This window comes from Scomber japonicus, chromosome 19, assembly GCF_027409825.1.
Source record: "Scomber japonicus isolate fScoJap1 chromosome 19, fScoJap1.pri, whole genome shotgun sequence".
Taxonomy (NCBI): Eukaryota; Metazoa; Chordata; class Actinopteri; order Scombriformes; family Scombridae; genus Scomber; species Scomber japonicus.
The window spans coordinates 26,868,603-26,875,776 of record NC_070596.1 but is presented as its reverse complement, the minus strand read 5'-3'; positions in this window follow the sequence as shown (position 1 = coordinate 26,875,776).

Sequence of the window (7,174 nt, the reverse complement as noted above, 5' to 3'; positions counted from 1 at the left end):
ATTACACTTGAGTTCATCAGGTGGACAAACACATGGCTCCAAATAAATGCTAATGTTGTTCCATAACCTCTAGATGTTTGCTAACACTTTGGCCTTATAAACTTTAGCTAGCATCTCTCAGTTTATTGTTTTAGTGTTTTGGCTCACAATTTTACTATTTTGGGTCCATTTAACTGCTCTAACCTCCATGTTTCCTAACATAATCAGCTGTTTTCAGTAAAAAAGCTCTGATAAACTCAGCGTACACTGGCGTATATTAAAGATTGATTTAGTTGACCTTTTAGAATACCACTCTAATATTAACTGAGGAGGTTCAGATGACTGCATATTAAAGGGCACACTTGTAATTAGGAGGATTTGGAGCATTCTGGCAACTTTCAGCTTATTTTCTTGGTGTTTTGGCTCCCAGTTGTACTATTTTTGGTCCATTTAGCTGCTCTCATTCTCCATGTTTCCTACTATAAACATCTATTTTCAGTAAGAAAAAGCCACTGTACATTACCCACCAAGCACCACATAGCAGATAGGCAACATTAGTGACCAGCTGGTGAACATAATGGAGCTTTAAAGGTCAGATTTCTCTCTCATGATTTGGTCAAAATCAAAACCAAAGCTAAAAAGGAGAGTTAATATTGCACTTGTGTTCATCAGGTGGACAGACACATGACTCCAAATAAATGCTAATGATGCTCCATAACTTCTACATGTATAAACAGGCAGCTGTTTTGCTAACACTTTGGCCTTATAAACTTTATAAGGTGATAATATGTCAATTCTCTCCACCCTCAAGTGGCCAACAAAATCTATTATTACTGCTTCAAACTCTGAGAAAAAAGGTTGAAGAGGAATGGGTCTTACAAATACAACATAGGTCTCACTTTAGGTCTCACTTTAAAAGCTTTTGAAAAAGTCTCTGAGTCAAATCTTTAAGTACACGCACACAGTATAGTCATCACAGAGTCAGACAACCACAACTAATGAATGAGCAATCACAAGAATCATAAAAACATCAGATAATAAAGCTTTAAAAATCCCCAGAGAGGACTGGAAGAATCTAGTTTTGAGGGCAGTTTTTAGTTCATTTCATTTTATAGGTGCAGTGTACCTGAAACCAGCTCTGCCAAGATTACTGTGCACATAAGTGGCATCTATGGTTAAGCAGTTACTGGATCCTGCGCCGCAATTACACTGTTTAAATGTTAGAGGAGAGAGATGTGAGGTCGAGTGGAAACTTTAACAGTACAGTTTTATAGATGAATATCATGAGGTGATAATTTCTTCTTGTCTGTGAGTTAAGTCCGTCAAAACCTTATTGTACAGACCGAGAGCAGCTATGATGCAATAGTGATGTAATCTTAAAGTTTAACCCTCCTGTTGTCCCCGAGTCAAGGAAGGAAAGGAGGGAGGGAGAAAGGAGGGAGGGAGGGAGGAAGAAAGGGAGGAAGAAAGAAGGAAGGAAAGGAGGGAGGGAGGGAGGAAGAAAGGGAGGAAGAAAGAAGGAAGGAAAGGAGGGAGGGAGAAAGGAGGGAGGGAGGAAGGATGGAAGGGAGGAAGGAAGGGAGGAAGAAGGAGGGAATGGAGGGAGGGAAGCAGGGAGGGAAGCAGGGAGGGAGCGAGGGAGGAAGAAGGAAGGAAAGGAGGGAGGAAGGAAGGATGGAAGGGAGGAAGAAGGAAGGAAGGAAAGGAGGGAGGGAGGATGGAAGGAAGGAAGGAAGAAAGGATGGAAGGGATGAAGAAGGAAGGAAAGGAGGGAGGGAGGGAGGGAGGATGGATGGAAGGGAGGAAGAAGGAAGGAAAGGAGGGAGGAAGGAAGGATGGAAGGAAGGAAGGAAGGAAAGAAGGAAGGAAGGGAGGAAAGAAGGAAAGAACAGTCAAAACAGACAGGGTCAATTGGACACGAAGGTTAAATTGAGTCTGACGCTGATATTTAAGGTTGGGTGTGACATTTCTATAGCTGTAAAAAAAAAAGAGCTAAAATTAGGTACTTCCTGTCACTTTGTATGTTATTTGTAGCTTAGAGATGTCAGCTTGTGTTTGACTTTCATCACAAATTCAATCATCATCTTTAAAATCTTCTTTTTAGACACAGAAATATACTTTTCGCTTATTTTAAAACCCAAACTGTAAGAAGCTGACAGTCTATAATCCAGAGTCTAAATATAAGCATGTGAAAGGGCCACTTGATGACCTCAATCACACACTTTCCTCCACTCAGCACTCATTTCCTGCGATAGTTTTAACTCTCTGCACGCTTTCACCTTAACAAGAAAAGAAATCGTAAAAACATCAGATGACGCTTTGAAGCTCGGCTCGGCTGAATTAATCAAGTGACAGCTGTGAGTGGGAGCAGCTTGACAACCAGGATGAGAGGATGAGCATCACATCACAGCCTGGAGTGTGAAAGCAAAAGAGAAAAGTAAAGAATCCAAAAAAAAATAAAAAATAAATAAGAAAGGTATTAAAAGAAGAGAAGTGACCTTGAGCCTGCAGGAGAGAGATTGTTATTCCTCCTCGGTGCCCCCTTCCTGTTGGCCGTGAATTTGGTCTCCAACCAAGTTCCCTCTTTTGTGAGAGTGTTGCTCTGCTTTATTTCACACAGGTTTGTTGGAGCGGAGCCCAAGGTCTGATAATTGATTAATTGTTTTGAGTCCTTTTTTATTTTAAGAAAAAAAAAAATCCCAAAATATCTCATTCCAGCTTTTTTAAATGTGGATATTTTCTGGTTTCTTTATTCCTGTAAGCTGTAAACTGGATATGTTCAGACTAAAGAAGAACATTGATAGCTGTTTTTCACCATTTTCTGAACTTTTTATAGACCGAGCAAGTCAATTAATCAAGAATATGTTCAATAGATTAATCTCTAGTTAGTTGCAGCCCTGTGTGAGTCTATATACTTCATACTGCAGGTCAAGGAAGGACAGAAGGAAGGACAGGAGGAAGGAAGGTAAGGAGTTAGAAGGGAGGGAGGGAGGGAGGAAAGGAGGAAAGAAGGAAAGGAGTAAGGATGAAAAGAGGAAGGAATTTCGGAGAGAAGGAAGGACGGAATGAAGGAAGGAAGGAAGGAATTTAGGAGAGAAGGAAGGAAGGAATGAAGGAAGGAAGGACGGAAAGGAAGGAAGGAAGGAAGGAAAGGAGTAAGGATGAAAAGAGGAAGGAATTTAGGAGAGAAGGAGGGAAGGAAGGAAGGAAAGAAGGAAGGACAAAAAGAGGAAGGAATTTAGGAGAGAAGGAAGGAAGAAAAGGAGTAAGGAGGGAGGGAAGGAGGAAAGGAGGAATGAAGGAAGGAAGGAAGGAAGGAAGGAAGGAAAGGAATAAGAAGGAAGGAAAGGAGTAAGGAAGGAAGGAAGGAAGGAAGGAAAGGAATAAGAAGGAAGGAAAGGAGTAAGGATGCAGGGAGCAAAGAAAAAAGGGAAGAAGGAAGGAAAGAAGGAACAGTTAAAAGAGAGATGGGGTCAATTTGACCCGAGAGGACGACAGGAGGGTTAACAGATCCACTAAAATCTCCTTATCAACAAATCTAATTACTTTGTTATTGAGTCTTTTGATATTAACCAGCTGAAAATGAACTTATTTAAAGGCAGAAATCTTTTAGAATCATAAGATATAATACTTAATTCTGCCGTAACTCAACCCAAACACAATAATGGAAAAAAAAATGACACTGACCAGAGACTGAAAACATACAGGCGTGTAAAAGCTTTGGGCCTCTAATGAACAATTGCCCCATCTTTGAACCTGACTGCAGCTCCAGACAGTGATCCACAGATGGAACAACAGCTGCATGCCGTCTGTAACTCTCCTCGGTGATGTGAAATTCTCCTTCATAATTTCCACAACTGTTAAAGTCACTTTTTAAAATAAAGTTAATTTGCAGACCTCTGAATATTATGATTGGCTTCTTTAACTAAACCAAGTTAATTCAATTTGGAGCATTTTTAACAGTGAAATGAGCTTAATCACTTTTTTTTTTTTTTTTTTTGGGTGACTACTGACCTCATCTGGTTAACAGCTGCTGGTGCAAGCAAACTTAACTCTCCTGTTGTCCTCAGGTCAAGGAAGAACAGAAGGAAGGACAGGAGGAAGGAAGGATGGACGGACAAAAGAAGGAAGGAAATAAGGATGGAAGGGAGGAAGAAGGAAGGAAAGGAGGGAGGGAGGAAGAAGGAAGGAAGGAAAGGAGGGAGGGAGGGAGGGAGGGAGGATGGATGGAAGGGAGGAAGAAGGAAGGAAAGGAGGGAGGAAGGAAGGATGGAAGGAAGGATGGAAGGAAGGGAGGAAGAAGGAAGGAAAGGAGGGAGGGAGGATGGAAGGAAGGGAGGAAGAAGGAAGGAAAGGAGGGAGGGAGGATGGATGGAAGGGAGGAAGAAGGAAGGGAGGAAGGAAGGATGGAAGGAAGGAAGGAAGGAAGGGAAGGGAGGGAGGACGGAAGGAAAGAAGGGAGGAAGAAGGAAGGAAAGGATGGAAGGGAGGAAGAAGGGAGCAAGGAAAGGAGGGAGGGAGGAAGGATGGAAGGGAGGAAGAAGAAGAATAATTCTCCTTCATAATTTCCACAACTGTTAAAGTCACTTTTTAAAATAAAGCAGATTTCAGACTTCTGCTGTTAATTTGCAGACCTCTGAATATTGTGATTGGCTTCGTTAACTAAACCAAGTTAATTCAATTTGGAGCATTTTTAACAGTGAAATGAATTTAATCACTTTTTTTTTTTTTTTTGGGTGACTACTGACCTCATCTGGTTAACAGCTGCTGGTGCAAGCAAACTTAACTCTCCTGTTGTCCTCAGGTCAAGGAAGAACAGAAGGAAGGACAGGAGGAAGGAAGGATGGACGGACAAAAGAAGGAAGGAAATAAGGATGGAAGGGAGGAAGAAGGAAGGAAAGGAGGGAGGGAGGAAGAAGGAAGGAAAGGAGGGAGGGAGGGAGGGAGGGAGGGAGGATTGATGGAAGAGAGGAAGAAGGAAGGAAAGGAGGGAGGAAGGAAGGAAGGAAGGAAGGAAGGGAGGAAGAAGGAAGGGAAGGAGGGAGGGAGGATGGATGGAAGGGAGGAAGAAGGAAGGGAGGAAGGAAGGAAGGAAGGAAGGAAGGAAGGAAGGGAAGGGAGGGAGGACGGAAGGAAAGAAGGGAGGAAGAAGGAAGGAAAGGATGGAAGGGAGGAAGAAGGGAGCAAGGAAAGGAGGGTGGGAGGAAGGATGGAAGGGAGGAAGAAAGAAGGAAGGAAGGAAAGGAGGGAAGGAGGGAGGATGGAAGGAAAGAAGGATGGAAGGGAGGAAGAAGAAGAAGAATTCTCCTTCATAATTTCCACAACTGTTAAAGTCACTTTTTTAAAATAAAGCAGATTTCAGACTTCTGCTGTTAATTTGCAGACCTCTGAATATTGTGATTGGCTTCTTTAACTAAACCAAGTTAATTCAATTTGGAGCATTTTTAACAGTGAAATGAATTTAAATCACTTTTTTTTTTTTTTTTGGGTGACTACTGACCTCATCTGGTTAACAGCTGCTGGTGCAAGCACACTTAACTCTCCTGTTGTCCTCAGGTCAAGGAAGAACAGAAGGAAGGACAGGAGGAAGGAAGGTAAGGAGTTAGTAGGGAGGGAGGGAGAGAGGGAGGAAATGAGGAAAGAAGGAAAGGAGTAAGGATGAAAAGAGGAAGGAATTTAGGAGAGAAGGAAGGAAGGAAGGAAGGAAAGGAGTAAGGAGGGAGGGAGGGAGGAAAGGAGGAAGGAAGGAAAGGAGTGAGGATGAAAAGAGGAAGGAATTTAGGAGAGAAGGAAGGAAGGAAGGAAAGGAGTAAGGAGGGGGGGAGGGAGGAAAGAAGGAAAGGAGTAAGGAGGGAGGGGGGGAGGGAGGAAAGGAGGAAAGAAGGAAAGGAGTAAGGATGAAAAGAGGAAGGAATTTAGGAGAGAAGGAAGGACGGAAGGACAGAAGGAAGGAAGGAAGGAAGGAAGGAAAGTAGTAAGGACAAAAAGAGGGAGGAATTAAGGAGAAAAGGAAGGAAGGAAAGAAAGGAGTAAGGAGGGAGGGAAGGATCCTTCCTCCCTCCCTACTCCCTTCCTTCCTCCTTCCATCCCTCCTTACTCCTTTCTTTCCTACCTTCCTTCTCTCCTAAATTCCTTCCTCTTTTCATCCTTACTCCTTTCCTCCCTCCCTCCCTCCCTCCCTCCTAACTCCTTACCTTCCTTCCTCCTGTCCTTCCTGTTTTCTGGATGTTTAACCACATAGCGAACAGATAAATGAATAACTTCATACAAAAAGAGAAACCGTTAAACACATACAGAAGAAGAATTTTATTCAGTGTTAATAACAATAAATATACAAAACTCAAACTACTCGACATGCGACTGAAGGTGAAACCAGAGTGCATCTTTTAAATTACACCAAATCTTTTTTTTTTTTTGTTTTTTAGCGCAAACAGCCGACCCATCTGTCAGTTTTACAAAATATACAATCATCCCTTCCTTGAATTTGTAACTGTTAAAGAGAAAGAGGAGGAAAAAAAAAAAAGAAAAAAAAGTCATTCTCAGTGTTTTCTACCCACACGTCATGTTTGATTATAAAGCAGAGCTGTAAAGCAGCAACAGTCCAGCTACAGCACGTCACATCATCAGCTTCACGTTGCGTTGCGATCTAAAAAAAAACAAAACACCTTTCTCACATTTAATCATCGAAAAGAAGAAAGAAAAAAAAAAAAAATCAGCAATGGTTCTGCAAGTCCTGTCATAATCTCACGTTGGTTGCTGTACTGATGCATACACATGTACTGGTGTTACTGGTTCATATGAAGCCAGTATGAAGTTTTAAGAAAAAGGAAAAGTCAGCAGAGAGAGAGAGAGAGAGAGAGAGAGAAAAAAAAGGAAGTCTTAAATTTCCAGTTAATCCGAACCATCAAAGATCCACAAATTAAGACTTTAAAGGCTCAATTCCCTCTATTTTACATTACACTCCTACACAGCATACACATTACATACATACTGTACTTACAAAGGCTTAACTGGTTTAAACATGAAACCATGACAACGTGATGGGACAAAACTAAGAGACACATTGGAGGATGTTTTTTGTAAGGTTAAATGCTTTTTGAAATTAAAAAGGACTCACAAGAATGATTTTTCAGATTTGATGCTTTTGATTTTCAATGATAGTCAAAGCTCGATTCTTATAATATCTGCAGGCAAA